The 19401-nt window shown below is 39.7% G+C and overlaps 1 long non-coding RNA gene across 1 annotated transcript in view; it reads left to right on the top strand.

Moving 5' to 3' along the window:
- The window catches only part of LOC136381923 (uncharacterized), a 343049-nt gene that overhangs the window by 95508 nt on the left and 228140 nt on the right, over nt 1-19401 (top strand). The window lies entirely within an intron of this gene.

The raw sequence follows: 19401 nt of genomic DNA, 5'->3' as shown, positions 1-19401 counted from the left end.
CTTTATTTTGATTTGGCCCCAGCTCCATGTAAGATGCCAGGCATAGCAGGACTGCATGTGTGCATGTTCATGTGAGGACAAGGAAGCAGAGACGTTTGTGTAAGGGGTTCGGGTATGAAGAAGGTCAGTGTGGGAACACAGGGGCAGGCAGGGCCACACAAATCCCTAACAAAAGGTAGTTTATTGTTTTACCAAACGTGCCTTTCAGGAAAAGGCCATTTCTAACCTGCAGCAAGTTACAACTGAGAGGAGATTGCAAAGATAGGATGCTTTGCCTTTCTAACTCAATGAACTTGGAGCATCTGATCTTCCTGTTAAATTCAACAAGGAAAAAGAAATCCACCTATCCAAAGTTAAGATAATTGAAGAGGAAAAAAATAGGATGAAGATGATATAAAAACTGCATTTAGAAGGAGCAATATGATGCAGAAGAATGAAACTGAACCCTTTCTCACTCCATATACAAAAATCAACTTAACGAATTAAAGACTTTAAATGTAAGGTTATAATCCATAAAATAGTACAAGAAAACATAGGGAAAAGCTCCTTAACATTGGCGATTATTTTTTGGATATGACCCCAAAAGCACAGGCAACAAAAGAAATAACAACAAGTAAATTGCAACAAACTAGAAAGCTCCTGCACAGCAAAGGAAACAACAGAATGAAGAGACAACTTACGAATTGGGAGAACATATCTGCAAACCATACATATTACAAGGTGCTAATATCCAAAATATATAAGGAACTCAAACAAATCAATAGCAAGAAAAGAAATAACCTGATTAAAAAACAGGCAAGAGTCCCTGGCCAGTTGGCTCAGTAGATAGAGCATCAGCCTGGTGTACAGACATCCCAGGTTCAATTCCTAGTCAGGGCACACAGGAGAAGTGACCATTTCCTTCTCTCCTCCACCCTTTCCCCCTTCTCTCTTTCTTCCCCTCAGGCAGCCAGTGCCTTTATTGGTTTCAGTGTTGGCCCCAGGCACTGAGGATGGCTCGATTGGTTTGAGTTTTTAGGCTCAGGTGCTAAAAATAGCTCAGTTGATTCTAGCATAGGCAACTGGCCAGGTGGATCTAGGTCAGGGTGCATGTGGGAGTCTGTCTCACTATCTCCCCTCTTCTCACTTAAAAACCAAACCAAAACAAACAAACAGACAGACAAAAAACAGGCAAGAGAACTAAAAAGGCATTTTTCAAAAGAAGACATACAAATGGTCAATAGATACATGAAAAGGTGCTAACATCATTAACCATCAGGAAAATGCAAACCAAACCATAATGAGCTGTCACCTCACACCTGTTAGAATGGCTATTCTCAAAAAGACAAAAGATACCAGTGTTGGTGAGGATATGGAGAAAAGGTGGAGGACAGGGAACCTTTGTGCCCTGATTGTAGGAATGTAAATTGGTGCAGGAACTATGGAAAACAGTGTGAAGATGCCTCAAAAAAAAAAAAAAAAAAAAGAATTACCATATGATCCAGCAATCCTACTTCTGGATATATTGATATATTTTCAGTGAATGAATGAATTGAATCAGTATTATAAGTATTTTAGGGAGATATCTGCACTACCGTGTCCATTGTAGCATTATTCACAATAGCCAAGGTATGGAAACAATACAAGTGTTTGCTGACGAATGAATGGGTAAGATGTGATGATGTGATTTATATATATAAGAATATTACTCTGATATAAAAGAATATTACTCTGCCATAAGAAAGAAGGAAATCCTGCCATTCGCAATGACATGGATAAATCTGGAGGACTTATCCTAAGTGAGATAAGCCAGACAGGGAAAGATTGTATGATCTCTCTTATATGTGGAACCTAAAAAAAAAAAAAAATGTCAAACTCAAAGAAGATGAGAGAACTGTGGTTACCAGGGTACAAGACTGTGAGAGGAAGTGGAAATGGGAGAGGCTGGCCAAAGGGTAGGAAATTGCAGTTATGTAGGATGAGTAAGACTAGAGATCAACTGTGGAAGCATGATGACTATACTTAATAATACTGTATTGAACAATGGGAATATGCTAAAAGGGTAGACTCAGGTGTACTGATCATACAAAAATTGGTAGCTATGTGAGGAAATGATAATTAGCTTGACTATAGTAATCATTTCACTATGTATATGTATAGCAAATCATATTTATACATTAAATATATGTAATTTTTATTAAAAAACTAAAAAGTGAATAATGCAGGATATAGAGAACCTTTAAGTGAAATGTATGTATGTATGTGTATCTATCTTTCTACATATACATACACATTTTTTAAAGACCTGGATTCAAATCTTCCATTGGCCATCTACTAGCTGTGTGACCTTGAGTAAGTTATATCATCTCTCTGAACTTGTTTTTGTATCTCTAATAGTGCCAACTTCATAGGGTTGATGTGAAGTAGTAGTTAAATATTGTGCATACTACCCCTGGCATGTACTATATGCCTATAAATAATCAATAGCTTTACAAAGTATACTTATTACTTTACATTATGTATGGTAAACAGTTTTATTTCTAGTGTCAACTCTGAGTAATTAGTAACTGCTTGGGGCGCTACATTTAGAGTGACTCTGAGACTGTGACTAGGCTTGACAGAGAAGTGTGGCGGGACCAGTTACTGATGTCCACGAGTGGCACCACAGGGGGAATTTTTTTTTGCCAGAGAGTTCGGTGAAAAGGTCACAGAATGTCAGGAGACCTGGTCTTTCTGCCTCCAATTAAGTGGATAACCTGCGAACATCTTCCTTCTTTCATTTTCACCAATGTAAAATGAATGAACAGAATTTTATGATCCCTGGGGTTTCTTTGAGTCTAAAAATTCTGATTCTAATCTGGAAGATATGGTTACTGCTTCAGAGGTTTAGTATGTTAATAAAGCTTTAGAAAATATTTTGTATTAAGTCCATTTACATGTAAGAAATTCTTCTAAAGGCCTATTTGGAGGAGCAGTTGGAGCACCCGAGTTAAAAGAGTGTGTAGGTCAATCAATGGGGCAATGTTTGTGGGATCCTCTTACCTGCTGTGTGCTCCTCTGTCCATCAAAACCTCTCTGCGCATCAGTCTCATCACCTGCAAAATGTAAGGAAAATTATTTCTGTTCCCTCCTGACTCTCTGGGATGTGGAACAGATTAATTAGGTCACATATCCTCAGTGCTTTGAACTTGTCAGAAGGCAGATCTTACACAGCTCTAAAGTATGAGTATTCATATAAAAATGTGGCCCAGAAGTGCTCCCTTGATATGACGCACATTCATATCCATTTGATGTACCACAGCTTTATTACAACAGGGTGGCACTTCCAGAAGGGAACAGAGGTTGGTAAAGAAATGCAGGCTTTATCATTTCCATTTGAAGTTGAGCTTTTCTTTTTCTTAGTGTAAATCCAACAATCTTCAAGGTTAAAAACATGATCAAAGCTGAAAGAAGCTTCGTGCTGAAGTCATCCACCTAGTGAAAAGGGTCTCGACAGCAGTATGTATACATTTGCTGCTTAAATACAGGGTGGGAACAAAGTAGGTTTATAGTTGTTCATATGAAGAAGAATACTATAATTAATAAATAATACAAGAATAAACTCTTTTTTCACGTAGTTACCACTATAAACCTGCTTTTGAACCACCCTGTATATTTAAAACCAACTTGCTGTTGAAAATATGCAAAAATGAGTCCACATGAAGTTGGAATATCTTGGCCCCCTAAATAATTATAACAACTGATTGTAGTGCCAGATTCTGTTCTGTGGAAAAAATCTGAACTTAAAAGATGTCATAAAGCCAACATTCCAAAGGATAACTGAGTTGACAATGGGGAAAAAGTGTTCTTCTGAGACAGAGAACACAGGAGATAAGCCAGGATAGGTAAATAGAGATTTGCTTCTTCCTGATCACTTTGAATCAACAGCATAAGCAAGGAAACAGAAGAAAACAGAATTTTCCAGCATTTACTCTGTTTGACTATATTTCTTTTTTGCCTCAGTGCCATAGATTCTAGGCAATCATGATGACTGGAACACTAATGGCTCTTGCTAGTGTTTAAAACTCTTCTAGTGAAACAAAACTCAGTTTCAATCGAGGTGTCAGTATGATAGGTTCAAAATGACAAGGTGAGTAAGACAAATCCATACACACAGATCTTTAGAAGAAAATGTTCAATAAACTGATCTAGCACTCTTGATACACTGCCCTCCACTCCACTGCATGCCCTGCCTTTGAGGATTCAAAAGAGGCCAGAGAGTGGCCCTGGCCAGTTGGCTCAGCAGTAGAGTGTCGGCCCGGTGTGTGAAAGTCCAGGTTCGATTCCCGGCCAGGGCACACAGGAGAAGTGCCCATCTGCTTCTCCACCCTTCCCCCTCTCTATCTCTCTCTTCCCCTTCTGCAGCCAAGGTTCCATTGGAACAAAGTCGGCCAGGGTGCTGAGAATGGCCCCATGGCCTCCGCCTTAGGTGCTAGAATGGCTCCAGTTGCAATGGAGCAACGCCCCAGACGAGTAGAGCATCGCCCCCTGGTGGACATTCTGGGTGGATCCCGGTCGGGTGCATGTGGGAATCTGTCTCTCCCTCCTCGTTTCTCACTTCAGGAAAAATACAAAATAAAACAAAACAAAACAAAACCCCCCCCAACAAAACAACAACAACAAAAAAAGGAGACCAAAGAGTGGCAAGTGGGATTGTGTGAACTGATTGGTGAAGAGGTTTTTTTAGGGTGACAGTTGATGCATCCTATGTGATTCCTCGTTTTGCTTTTTTTTTTTTTTTTTGGTGGACATAATTCTACCAACTAACCCAGGGGCCGGGAAACTATGGTCTGCAGATCAGATCTGGCCTACTGGCTGTTTTGGTACAGTTGTGTTGTGAGCTCAAAATAGTTTTCACATTTATAAAATATAAAATGGGGGGGATAAAAATACCTTGTGCCACATGAAAATTAATTCACATTTCAGTGGTCATAAATAACACACTATTGGTTACAGCCATGCCCCTGTATTTACATATCACGTGTGGCTGCTGTGGCACCCAAAGGAGATGAGCAGCTGCCACAGAGACTGGCAGGAAAGCCTAAAATATTTATCATGCTGGTAGACTCGGTTTCCAATCCTACGCTGCCATTTATTGGCTCTCTGACTTTGTGCAGTTGCGTCCTTTACCTGTAAATGGAACTAATGTCACTCCCACACAGCTTTACTTTGAGGACTAAATGAGTAAAACTACCTGGCCTAGAATAGGGACTTGATAAATGGTGATAATTTAAAGTGGTCAGCTGATGGTTTGATTTCCTGAGATTGGCACTGATCTCTTCAGATCACAAAACAGATTCCGTTCACAGGGAAGGATCTGGGTTTTGCTATTCTATCTAGGCGAAAGAAGCAAGCTCTGCAAGTCTGTAGATGAACAGTGCACACACTCTTAGGACCATCTGGGGCTACAGTTGAGAACATCAGAGAGTCTACAAAACAAGCCAAATCAATGAAGATTCTAGGGGCCAAAGAAACTATTTTTCAGTTCCTTATCCAAAGCTGGAATTGGCAGATTTATTTTCAATTTTCCAATCTTGCCTTTTCAACTAGGTCATTATTTAAAATATGTGAGACATAGTAAACTAAGAAGTCACTTCTTATTTACTCAGGTTCAAATTCAACCATTTTTGCTGTTTTCATTTGAAACTGGTGATTTCTTTTGAAGGATGAAAGAATTAGATAGTTAGAGAAAGAGATTAAAAGGAAAGAGTTTTATCTGGACAAATTTCCTCCCAAACAAATTGAACTGACAAAATGAATTAGCTCCCACTAAAACCTGATTTTTAAATTTGTCAACTAATTCCTCATGAATAGAATGACTGAGGCAAAGTGATCTCACTCCATAGATGTAAATTGCTATTGAGCAAGTGGAAAACAAAATTTATTGTAAAATAACTTATGAACATCTCTTTTGGAAAATGGCTGCAATATTTTTTTCTCTAAACAAAAAATTCTGCTTTAATTCAAAATTCTTGATGTCATCAGGTTCCTCAGTCTAAATTTCATATAACTAGCCTGACCAGGTGGTGGCGCAGTGGATGGAGCGTCGGACTGGAACACAGGGGACCCAGGTTAGAAACCCTTAGCTCACAGGCTTGAGCGCAGGCTCATCCAGCTTAAGTGCTTGAGCACGGGCTCACCAGCTGGAGCACGGAGTCGCTGGCTTGAGCGTGGGATCATGGATATGACCCCATGGTCACTGGCTTGAGTCCAAAGGTCGCTGGCTTGAGCCCCAGGTCACTGGCTTGAGCAAGGGTCTCTTGCTCAGTAGTAGCCCCCCTACCGCCATCAAGGCTCATATGAGAAAGCAATCAATGAACAACTAAGGAGCTGCAACGAAGAATTGATGCTTTTCATCTTTCTCCCTTCCTGTCTGTCCCTCTCTCTGTTTCTCTCTCTGTCACAAAACAAAATAAATAAATAAATAATAGATTTCATATAATTAAAAATGGATCGTTTGTGTTCTATTTTCTCTTTCTTACTGCCCATCACTGTGGCAGGACTACGTTAGTGTCTTTGTTGGAGCACATAGTTCGCATTTTCCAATCACTCCCTCTTCTGCTGGTTTCCTGACTGAACAGTGTGCTCCTTGAAGGCATGTACTTCTTTTTCTTTTTGACCTATTCCTACCCCTTCATCTAGCACAGGCTAGATAAGCAATAAATGTCCTTTGAAATGCATTGAATGGTTTAGGTATTTCCTGCTGAGAAAGGCTGACCTTGCCAATTACTGGGTAGTGACAAATTGGATAAGTAGTAATGATAATTGAGTGGTGTCTCTGTGGTAGCACGTGTCACTGTGGGCAGAGGGACGCAGCTGGGAAGCACACTCCCCACTAGTTGGAGGAACCTGATCTTCTCTAACGAGGTAGCCCGATTAGAATCCTTCACGCCTATATTATTTGGTCACAGACCCCTTTCTTTTCTCTAATGTCACATTCTGCGTTGACTGTTTCATGTCATAAAACACATGATTAGGGAGCCTGTGACGAAGTGTCAGTTTTCCAGATTCTGCTTCCTCAACTTGTTCCATCATTTCATATTGTTTCTGTGGTCACAACAACTCCCGCTGGAACTGAAGCATCCCCCGTTACGAAATACTTTGCACCCCACAGGCTTCAGGGCAGGCATTTGCTTCAAGTCCAAACAAACAGAGATAGAGTTTCTCTCCGCCTAGGCACTGGTCTTTACAATAATAGCAGCATGTTGATCTCAGGGTAATTCTAATGTAAACATCCAATATTTAAAATGACATAAACTGTTTCTTTGGGAGTCTGGAAAGTTTGCAGAAGACCTCACATGGCCCTTTTTGAATGCTTCACTTCCATATTCCCCTTCGTTTTGTGTCATAAATGTTGTTCTCTTGCAGGAGCTGGCTTGGGAGATCACTTGGATTTGATCCTGCTGGCTTGATACTGCATACTTGTCTGGTCAGGACTTCCTGTCCTGCCGATGATATTATACAGCAGGAGCAGAGGAGTCTTGGTAGAGCAGACACCGTGTGCTTGGCAATTATAGGGTTCAGTAGAAATTAGATAGATAGAGATCTATATGTAAGTTTCCTACATGTCAAAATTCCAGAGGCTGTCTTTTACATCATAGTTTGATTTGCAACCTACGGAGTTGTATAATAGACATCCTATATGGCTGTGCACAGAAAGCCTGATTGCTATTATCTAACATTCATTGAGTATTTACTATACTCCACGCACTGTGCCAAGTACATTTCATAAATGATCCCAGGAGTTGTCACAACCTTATGAAGTTTCATACATAAGGGAACTGAGGCTCAGAAATGACCTTGAGGAAATTACACAAAGATAACATATCGAGGAAAAGTAGAGTCTGCAATAAGTGAGGATTATTAGCAAGTGTGCTCTACCTGTGGTCCTCAACTACAGGCCAGGTCTTCTTAGAGGAACATAGCAGAACCTCCCTTCCATAGTTGGGATGGTGAAGTGGATAAGGAGATTAAAAAATATAATTGCCTGGCCTTTGGTGGTGCAGTGGATAAAGCGTCGACCTGTAATGCTGAGGTCGCCAGTTCGAAACCCTGGGCTTGCCTGGTCAAGGCACATATGAGAGTTGATGCTTCCTGCTCCTCCCCCCTTCTTTCTCTCTTTCTCACTCTCTTCTTTCTAAAATGAATAAATAAAATCTTTTTAAAAAGGTTATAAAAATATAACATACTGTAGTTTAATTGTTGGAAAATTTTTAAAAACTTAGAATTTTTGTGATACAGTTGATGGAAAGTAAAATTTGACCAATGTTGCCATATGGTCAGACACAGAAGATAGAGTCTATAGTCAGTGACTCTTAGTACTTAGAGGAAGGCAGAGTGAGCTCTCTGCACTGCCGCCCCTACCTAAGGGTGTGTCAGTAGCCCTGTGGGTTGCTGTGGCATATCTATCAGGTTTACCAAAAGAGAGCATGGATAGACCTGGAGGCCATTAGGGCAAGTGAAATAAGCCAGGCAGAGAAAGACAGTACCATGTGATCTCACTCACATGTGGGATCTAATGAACACAATAAACTAACAAACAAAATAGAGACAGGCCCATAGGTACAGTGAGCAGACTGACAGCTGCCAGAGGGGGTGGAGGTTAGGGGACTAGGTGAAAGGCAAAGGGAGTAAGCAAAGAAAAAAATTTATAGACACAGTGTGGGGATTTCAAGGGTGGGGGAGGTGCAAGAGGGTGGAGGGAGCACCCATGGTGAAGGAGGGAGACCTGACTTGGGGTGGGGAACACAGGCAATATTCAGATGATGTATTGTGAGACTGCGCACCTGAAACCTGTATATTTTTATTAACCAATATCACCCCAATAAATTCAATAATTTTTTAAAAAGGGAGCATAGTTTCTATATGGTTAAAATTTTCCCATCCACACCAAATGAAACTGATAATTACCAAATTTCTACTACTTTAATGTTATTTTGACCCAGAAAAACCTAAAAGCTATATTTTTATTCTGATTTCTATTATACAGTAAAAGAGGTTTAATTGGGATTTTATCTTGAAAATACAACCTGACTTATGAAGGCATTGTTATTTTATGCCTAAAAGAATTTAAGCCATCACTCCAATTGTGAGATTTTCTTAGAACAATTAAAGCAAGAATCAAGTGGTGTTAGTTGGGTGCCTAATTTTTCTTTAAAAATAGAACTATATGACATCTTCAATTTTACTTCTGTATTATTATCATAAAGATGAGCTTGCAAAAATATGCTGCTCACAAAAATTAAGGGATATTTCAAAATGAATATGAAGTGATAAAAAGAAGTATTTGATTTTTTTATTAAATAAGAACATCAGCAAAAGACAAGTCAAAGAAAGTTGTTTAATTATGCAAATGATATGCAAAACCAACTTTTATTTCATTGGTGAAAATGCACTATACAAAAGGCTGAAAGTACAGGAATATCTGCATGTTCCCTGAGCCCCTAATTTTTGTAAGCAGTATATTGAAGGCCTTACACACTTTCTCTCAAGGACTCTGACTAAGGTAGCTGTTAAAGTAATTCCCCTTTGAGACATTTATGGTCCGTCTTATTTGCTTGTGCTCCTTTCTTTTTTTTTTCCTCTTTTTTTTTGTTACTAACTCATCAAATTTTGCCATATTGTCATCTGTCCCCTTTGCAAACGATTAGAGCAATTTAGCTCAGTTGCTAAATCCCCATATTTTTTGTAATATTTGTAATTTTACTTTACCATTCATTTGTATTGCTTTTGCACTGCATTTTGGATATTTTTTTTTTATAAATAAATTTTTATTAATTTTAATGAGGTGACAACAATAAATCAGGATACATATATTCAAAGAAAACATGTCCAGGTTATCTTGTCATTCAATTATGTTGCATACCCATCACCCAAAGTCAGATTGTCCTCCATCACCTTCTATCTAGTTTTCTTTGTGCTCCTTCCCCTCCCCCTCTTCCACCTTCCCTCCCCCCGCCCCCTGTAACCACCACACTCTTGTCCATGTCTCTTAGTCTCGTTTTTATGTCCCACCAATGTATGGAATCCTGCAGTTCTTGTTTTTTTCTGATTTACTTAATTCACTCCATATAATGTTACCAAGATCCCACCATTTTGTTGTAAATGATCCGATATCATCATTTCTTATGGCTGAATGGTATACCATGGTGTATATGTGCCACATCTTTATCCAGTCTTCTGTTTTTTTTTACAGTAATTAAAGCCTTTAAGCAAACTCTTGGCCAATACAGCAAGAATCCATAAAAGAGTAGTGTCCTTAACATGTTCACCAAGTCCAAGTTGGCACCATCACCATGCCAAATCCCTGAAAATGCAACCCAACCCCAGTTCAGTCTGTTAGGAGCTGTCCCAAGGAGCAGGAGTCCAGGAAAAGTCCACATCCAGGAAAAGTCCGCATGGCACTGGAATTGTTGTCACAATTCTATACTTTGCAGTTCACGTCCAAGTCCCAATGACCGCTGCTTCTAGCTGGTAGTGATTCAGGTAGACTGGAAAAGCCATCTGCAGCATGCGTGGAGATGGAACTTCTGTTCTCCTCTGCCTGGAGAGATGAGACCAGGTTGCTTTTTCCTGGAACTCTGCAACTGTGGTGTGGTAAAGAGAACCTTGGGATACACTAAGCTGGGTGGCAAAGGTAGATTCATAATAGAATTTGGCCAAAAGGGGAAAGAGAGCTCTAAATTAGGAGTAGGTCCTAGCCTGAAATATGAGTGGGGCACTGAGGTAGGAGGTATAAAGGAAACACTATATATTAAACAAAGCAGCATAAAATAGGACTATCAAAACCCACAACAGAGACCTTCGAGGGAAGAATAAAAAACCTGACTATTCAGGCAAGATATAGTTAAGTAGCCCTTGTGCAAATGAGATCAGTTTACCTGCTTCTTGGAAGAAATACCCTAGGCTCGTCCACAGTGTCGTAGATGGGGCCGACGGCCCTGGGCACCTTCAGCCTTCAGTGGCAAACCCCAGCATTCTGGGCAAGGTTAGGTCATAGGTGGCTGGAGCAGGGCTGGAAGAGACTAAACCCTCCCTTAGAGGAGCGAGGGGGAAGCTTACCTTTCAGTGTCCCTGTTTCCTCACAGCAAAGGCATGTGAGTCTGTCAAGCTTTAGCTCAATGACCTTCCTTTCCACTATTGAAGCAGGACCCAGATGGCATCCTATGAGACCCCTTTGGGGCGTTGGAGCCTTTAAGGGTGTATCCTAAAAGCTGGTACTTCACCTGATCTCTATTGGGCTCTTTCTGCCTCTTGGTATCTTAAAAGCCATGCTCAGAAGATCTTGCTGAGGAGTTTGAGGATCCCCATCTGCCTATATAACCTTTTCCATATATCTGGAGCTATTTGGAAAAAGACAAAACAGTGTTATTAGCTGGAACAAATAAAAGAAGGTAGAAGTTTGCAGGAGAAAAAGATTTGGTGTCTCCTGTTCATCAGCATTCATAAAAAATTTAAAATTTTTTAAGTAAAAAGCATGGTATGGTAGACCCGTAGGAGTTCCAGGATATGACTTCCCCCCTTTTGAAATTTTTTTAATTGACCTTAAAATATTTGCTGGGTACACTTTAATAATACCTTGACTTTAAAGATTGTAAGAAATACACATAATTCGAAAGGTTTGACAAAATACAGTAAATGCTTTTGCTCCATATGCAGGAGCATTGTCAGTTTAACCAGTTTAGGAAATCCAATAATAGAACAATGCATACAGACAATGAGCTATAACATGCTTAGCAGACTTTCTTGTTCTGACAGAGGTTACTATAAATCCAGAATATGTATCCACTGTAACGTGGAAATAGGACTGTTTGCCAAATGAACGTATATGAGTAACATCCATTTGCCAGAGTTGTCCTGGTAAGGGTCCTTGAGAGTTAACTCCAAATGAAAGGACAGACTGTAGTATAGGACCCCTTGAACAGGATTTACCAATCTGCCGTGCTGCTTCCCAAGAAAGTTGAAACTGTTTACACAGGGCTGTAGCATTCTGGTGATGAATAGTATGAGACTGAATTGCTCGATCTGTCATGGTTGCTCCAACTAATTTTCTTTTGGGTAGCTTGATCAACAAGGGCATTCCCTTGTGCTAAAGCTCCAGGGAGCATGGAGTGAGCTCGAGTATGTCGTATGAAACATGGAGCTCTATGTTGACGTACAAGTCTTTGAAGAAGGAGGAACTGCTGAAATAGTTCATCAGCATTTGTCCCTAAAACAGCAGTCTTTATAGAGGAAACACCATAAGTAAATATTTGCTGTCTGTATATAGATTAAAGGAGGAATATGGCAAATGCTGAAAAGCCATGATAACGGCATATAATTCTAGTCTTTGAGCTGATTTTAAATTGACAGTTTCAGTATAAAATTATCCATTGATTTGCAAGAGCAATTTGCCATTTAGTGGAAGTTTCCCAAAGCCATTGTTGTTGATCCTTTGAAAAAAAAGAACAACAATAATTTTGAGACTCAAAACATATAAGCTGTAAAGGGTCGCCTATGTCCCTTGATAATCCAGGAGGCAACTAGATCAAAATATGGAAGTGTATTCCTTGGGCTATTAGATGGTTCAATGTACCCAAGCTGTAGCTGCTCTTGTACCAATTAAGCAGCTGCCCTAAATTTCTCCTGAGAAAGGGGCCATTGGTCTACCCATGCAGGATTATCTGATTTCCAAGTAATTGGGTCTGCACAATGCATTATTGAGGTAGCAGGAGCTACCAAGGCCCCTATGCTAAATTTTGATATCCTAATCCACACCTTCTGTTATTGGGTGCCACTTCTATGGGAGTGAGAATTCCTCGCTGTTCTTTCCCTATTCCCTTGGTGGGCAAAAATCCCTGATCAAGCATCTGCATACTGACTAAACCATTAGGACTGACAAGCAACGCTCCTGTATTTTTCAAAACATCTCTACCCCACAAATTAACTGGCCATCCAGGGAGCACATAAGGCTTAAAAAATCCAGAATGACCTTCTTAATCTTCCCAATGTAGAAAACTAGAACTTTGTTGAGGGGATTTACTCTGCCCTATACTTTGTAATTCTGTGGCTACTGCATGAGTGGGCCAGGAAGGAGGCCAATGTAGCTTAGCAATAACAGATACATCAGCTCCAGTATCTAAAAGTCCTTTAAATTTATGCTCATGTATTGTTAGTTCCATTTCAGGGCATTCCTGGCCTATTTTTTTAAATCTAATTGGCAAAATCAGAGGAGTGAAATCACCAATTTTCTTGGGGCCCCTTTTGCAGGATGTGGCCTGAGAAGCAGGATTAGCATCCTTATACTATTCTTCTAACTGCCTGAATTAGCTGTGAGACATATTCTTTTTTTTTAAATTAATTTTAATGGGGTGACATTGATAAAATTGTCTTCCGTCACCTTCTAACTGGTTTTCTTTGTGCCCCTCCCCTCCCCTAACCCTCTCCCTCTCCTCCCCCCCACCCTGTAACCCCAACAATGTTGTCCATGTCTCTGAGTCTCATTTTTATATCCTACCTATGTATGGAATCATACAGTTCTTAGTTTTTTCTGATTTACTTATTAAGCTCAGTATACTGTTATCAAGGTCCATCCATGTTGTTGTAAAAGATGTGATGTCATCATTTCTTATGGCTGAGTAGTATTCCATAGTATAAATGTACCAAAGCTTTTTAATCCACTCATCCTCTGACGGACACGTGGGCTGTTTCCAGATCTTCGCTATTGTGAACAATGCTGCCATAAACATGGGGGTGCATTTCTTCTTTTGAAACAGTGCTATGGTGATGTTGGGGTATATTCCTAACAGTGGTATAGCTGGGTCAAAAAGTAGTTTGATTTTTAATTTCTTGAGGAATCTTCATACTGTTTTCCACAGTGGCTGCACCAGTCTGCATTCCCACCAGCAGTGCAGGAGGGTTCTCTTTTCTCCACATCCTCGCCAGCACTTATTCTGTGTTGTTTTGTTGATGAGCGCCATTCTGACTGGTGTGAGGTGATATCTCATTGTGGTTTTAATTTGCATTTCTCTAATGATTAGTGATGTTGAGCATTTTTTCATATGCTTATTGGTCACCTGTATGTCCTCTTTGGAGAAGTGTCTATTCATTTCTTTTGCCCAGTTTTGGACTGGATTGTTTGTCTTCCTGGTATTAAGTTTTACAAGTTCTTTATAAATTTTGGTTATTAACCCCTTATCAGATGTATTGTCAAATATATTCTCCTATTGTGTAGTTTGTCTTTTTATTCTGTTCTTACTGTCTTTAGCTATGCAGAAGCTTTTTAGTTTGAGAAAGTCCCATTTGTTTATCCTGTCTTTTATTTCACTTGCCTGTGGAGACAACTCGGCAAATACATTGCTGCGAGAGATGTCAGAGAGCTTATTGCCTATGTTTTTTTCTAAGATGCTTATGGTTTTATGGCTTACATTTAAGTCTTTTATCCATTTTGAGTTTATTTTTGTGAATGTTGTAAGTTGGTAGTCTAGTTTCATTTCTTTGCAGGTAGCTGTCCAGTTTTCCCAACACCATTTATTGAAGAGGCTGTCTTTACTCCAATGTATTCTCTTACCTCCTTTGTCAAATATCAGTTGTCCATAAAGGTGTGGGTTCTCAGTTCTGTTCCATTGATCTATATGCCTGTTCTTATGCCAGTACCAGGCTGTTTTGAGTACAATGGCCTTATAATATAAATTGATATCTAGAAGTGTGATACCTCCCACTTTATTCTTCCTTTTCAAGATTGCTGAGGCTATTCATGTTCTCTTTTGGTTCCATATAAATTTTTGGAATTTGTGTTCTATATCTTTGAAGTAAGTCATTGGTATTTTAATCGATATTGCATTGAATTTATGAATTGCTTTCGGTAATATAGACATTTTGATGATGTTTATTCTTCCTAACCATGAGCACAGTATATGCCTCCACTTGTTTGTATCTTCGCTGATTTCTTTTATCAATGTTTTATAATTTTCCGAGTACAAGTCTTTAATCTCCCTGGTTAAATTTATTCCTAGGTCCTTTATTTTTTTGGTTGCAATGGTAAAGGGGATTGCTTCCTTAATTCCTCTTTCTGACAGTTCATTGTTAGTGTATTAAATGCCTCTAATTTCTGAGTATTGATTTTATATCCTGCCACCTTGCTGAATTCATTTATCAGGTCTAGTAGTTTTTGACTGAGTCTTTAGGGTGTTCTATATACAATATCATATCATCTGCAAACAATGATAGTTTTACTTCTTCTTTTCCAATTTGGATGCCTTTATTTCTTTTTCTTGTCTGATTGCTGTGGCTAGGACTTCCAGGACTATGTTGAATAAGAGTGGTGAAAGGGGGCACCCCTGCCTTGTTCCTAATCTTAAGGGGATTGCTGTTAATTTTTGCCCATTGAGTATGATGTTGGCTGTGGGTTTGTCATAGATGGCCTTTATCATGTTGAGGTATGTTCCCTGTATTCCCACTTTGCTGAGAGTTTTGATCATGAATGGGTGCTGGATTTTATCAAATGCTTTTTCTGCATCTATTGAGATTATCATGTGGTTTTTCTCCTTCCTTTTGTTTATGTGATGAATCACATTGATTGATTTGCAAATATTGTACCAGCCTTGCCTCCCAAGAATAAATCCCACATGATCATGGTATATGATTTTTTACATATATTGCTGGATCCAGTTTGCTAATATTTTGTTGAGGATTTTTGCATCTAAATTCATCAGGGATATCAGCCTATAATTTTCTTTCTTTGTGTTGTCTTTGCCTGGTTTTGGAATCAGAATTACGCTCACCTCATAAAAGGAGCTTGAAAGTCTTCCTTCCTCTTGAATTTTTTTAAATAGCTTGAGAAGGATAGAAGTTAGTTCTTCTTTGAATATTTGGTAGAATTCATTTGTGAAGCCATCAAGCCCAGGACTTTTCTTTATTGGGAGTTTTTTGATAACTGTTTCAATCTCATTTTTTTGTAATTTGTCTGTTTAGGTTTTCTGATTCTTCCAGATTAATTTTGGAAGATTATATGTTTCAAGGAATTTGTTCATTTCATCTAGGTTGTCTAGTTTTTTAGCATAGAGTTCTTCATAGTATTTTCTTACAATATTTTGTATTTCTGTTGTGTCAGTTGTTATTTCTCCACTCTCGTTTCTAATTTTATTTATTTGAGTCCTCTCTCTTTTTTTCTTGGTGAGTCTGATTAAAGGTTCATTGATCTTGTTTATCTTTTCAAAGAACCACCTCCTGATTTCATTGATCCTCTGTATTTTTTCTTTAGCCTCTATGTCATTTATTTCTGCTCTGATCTTTATTATTTCCTTCCTTCTACTTGCTCTGGGCTTTACTTGCTATTCTTTTTCTAGTTCTTCTAGATGTAGGGTCAAGTTGTTTATTTGAGCTTTTTTCTAGCTTCTTGAGGTATGCCTGTAATGCTATGAACTTCCCTCTCAGGACTGCTTTTGCTGTGTCCCATAAATTTTGAGTTGATGTATGCTCATTATCGTTTGTTTCTAGGAATTTTTAAATTTCTTCTTTGATCTCATTGTTTACCCATTTGTTATTTAATAACATGCTATTTAGTTTCCAAGTGTTTGAGTATTTTTCAGTTTTTCTTTTGTGGTTGATTTCTAGTTTAATGCCATTGTGATCAGAGAAAGTGCTCGATATGATTTCGATCTTCTTAAATTTGTTCCGACCGCTTTTGTGCCCTAAGATGTGGTATATTCTTGATAATGTACCATGAGTGCTTGAAAAGAATGTATATTCTGTTGTTTTAGTTGAAAGGTTCTGAAGATATCTATTAAATCGAGTTGATCTAATATGTCCTTTAAGTCTGCTGTTTCTTTGTTAATTTTCTTTCTTGAGGATCTATCTAATGATGTTAATTGGGTATTGGAATCCCTTACTATTATAGTATTGCTGTTGATCTCGCCCTTTAAATCCATCAAAGTCTGCTTTATATATTTAGGTGCTCTTATATTAGGTGTGTAGATAATTATAACGGTTATATCTTCCTTTTGGATTGCTCCCTTTATCATTATGTAGTGACCTTCTTTATCTCTAACTAGAGTCTTTGTTTTAAAGTCCATTTTGTCTGATATAAGTATTGCTACCCCAGCTTTTTTTTCATTTCCATTTGCGTGAAATATTTTTTCCATCCTTTTATCTTCCATCTATGTGCATCTTTTGATTTAAGGTGTGTCTCTTGTAGACAGCATATGTATTGGTCCTGTTTTCTTATCCACGCAGCTACCCTATGTCTTTTGATCAGATCATTTATATCATTTACATTTAAGGTTATTATTGATATGTAATTGTTTATTGCCATTTTATTCTTTAAAACTGTATTCCTCTTTTGCTATATTCTTTTTTTCCTTTGATCTGTTTACAACAGGTCCCTTAGCATTTCTTGCAGCCTTGGTTTGGTTGTAGTGGATTCCCTGAGTTTTTTTTTTTTGTCTGTAAAGCTTTTTATTTCTCCTTCAATTTTAAATGATAGCCTTGCTGGATAAAGTAGTCTTGGTTGTAGGCTCTTGTACTGCCTTACTTTGAATATTTCTTGCCATTCCCTTCTGGCCTCAAGTGTTTCTGTTGATAAGTCAGAATTCATCCTTATGGGGGCTCCTTTGTAGGTAATAGTCTTTTTTTCTCTAGCAGCTTTTAAGATTTTCTCTTTATCACATAGCTTTGGTATTTTAATTATGATGTGTCTTGTTAATTTCTTTGGGTTTCTCTGTAATGTAGTTCTCTGTGCTTCCTGAACATGTGAGATGTTTTCCTGCCTTAATTGAGGGAAGTTTTCAGCTATGATATGCTTGAACAAAGTCTCTATCCCTTGTTCTTTCTTTTCTTCTTCAGGAACACCTATGATGCGGATGTTATTTCTCTTCATGTTTTCACAGAGCTCCCTTAGAGTTTCCTCAGACTTTTTGAGTCTCTTTTTTTTCTGCTCAGCTTTTGTGCCTTTATATATCATTTCCTCTAACTCGCTGATTCGATTCTCCACTTCATCCCTCCTGCTTTTAATTCCTTCCATTGTGTTCTTTATTTCAGGTATTGTATTTGTCATTTCTGACTGATTCTTTTTTATTATTTCAATATCCTTTTTTATATTTGCTATCTCTTTATTTAGGTGTTCATAATCACCATCTATTGTTGTTCTAATATCTTTGAGCATCCTAACAATCGTCATTTTAAACTCTGCATCTGGTAATTTGGTTATATTTGATTCATTTAGGTCCTTTTCTGGGGTTTTCTCTTGGTTCATTTGTGTTGCATTTCTCTGCCTTCACATCTTCTCTGTGTAAAGGAATGTTTCGCCACTGGAGTCCACTGGGTATGGCCTCTGTTCCCCAGGTATGTTCTGTCTGCACGCCCCCCACCCCCTCTACTGTTGCTTCCTAGGGCTTTTGGGTTTGGGCATTGCTGGTGCCTGCCCACTAGGGCTGTTACTCTGGTTTCCATCTCTCCTTCACAGGAGTGGCTGTGATCACATGCTCGGGTGCATAAGCCTTGGTGGCCTTGGCCTTTGCCCCGCCCCCATGTGTGGCGTTATGCTCAGCCCTGAAGGCAGTAGCGAGCACCTTTGCTCAGCTGTGGGTCTCTGCCTGTTTCCAGGCTTTTGCCCCACCTTTGCAGAAGGAGCCCACTCGTGGAACAGCTGCTAGCCTGGGCTCTACCGGCCTGGCAGGACTGCGTGCCCATGCTCAGCTCAGTAGCTGAACTTTGCCTGTTTTGGGCTTTTGGCTCCACCCCCACAGGAGGAGCCAGCTCTCAAGTCAGGCCACAAGTCTTGGTTGCATGGGTGGGGCAAGGCTGTGCTCCTGCGCCATTGCTCCAGGGCTGGTCTCTACCCCTTCCGGGGTTCCCGCCCTTCTCCCAGAGGCTGGATTACAGGCTGCCGGCAGCTGGGCTTGACCGCTTGTGCACACCTACTCCTCCCCAGTCGGGCAAGACTGAGCTCACACGTGAGCCCAGTGGTGGCCAGCAGGCTTCTTCCCCTGCTGACAGAACCTCGCCTCTGTGTCCCACCGCTGCCCGCCATTCGGCGAGCCCTCAGCCATGTGGGGTGCGGGCGCTGCAGCTCAGACCCTAACATTCACCCAAAAGCTCCCTCCTTCTAAGCAACTCTGCTCTGTGTGCCGTGGAGAGCTTGTTTGGCTGGTGTCCTGCTTCCCTTTGCTGCTATTGCTGTTTCTGGGGGAAATATTCACTTCAGATTTTGGGAGTGACTCATCCTCGGGGGTTCAGGTGGCTGTCTCCCAAAATGTTTCTCCCTGTGCCTCCTAGATTACATTCTCTTCCTGCTACTCTGGTACTTTCCTCTCTCCCCATCCCCTGGAGCCCTGGGTGAGTGGTTGTGAGAGAGGTGTTCTGTGTGGTTCCTTTAAGAAGAATCCTGGGTCTGAGAAATCAGACTCT

Source organism: Saccopteryx leptura, chromosome 10 (assembly GCF_036850995.1).
Source record: "Saccopteryx leptura isolate mSacLep1 chromosome 10, mSacLep1_pri_phased_curated, whole genome shotgun sequence".
Taxonomy (NCBI): Eukaryota; Metazoa; Chordata; class Mammalia; order Chiroptera; family Emballonuridae; genus Saccopteryx; species Saccopteryx leptura.
The sequence above is the reverse complement of the archived record's forward strand: the minus strand, read 5'-3'. Positions and strand labels throughout refer to the sequence as shown.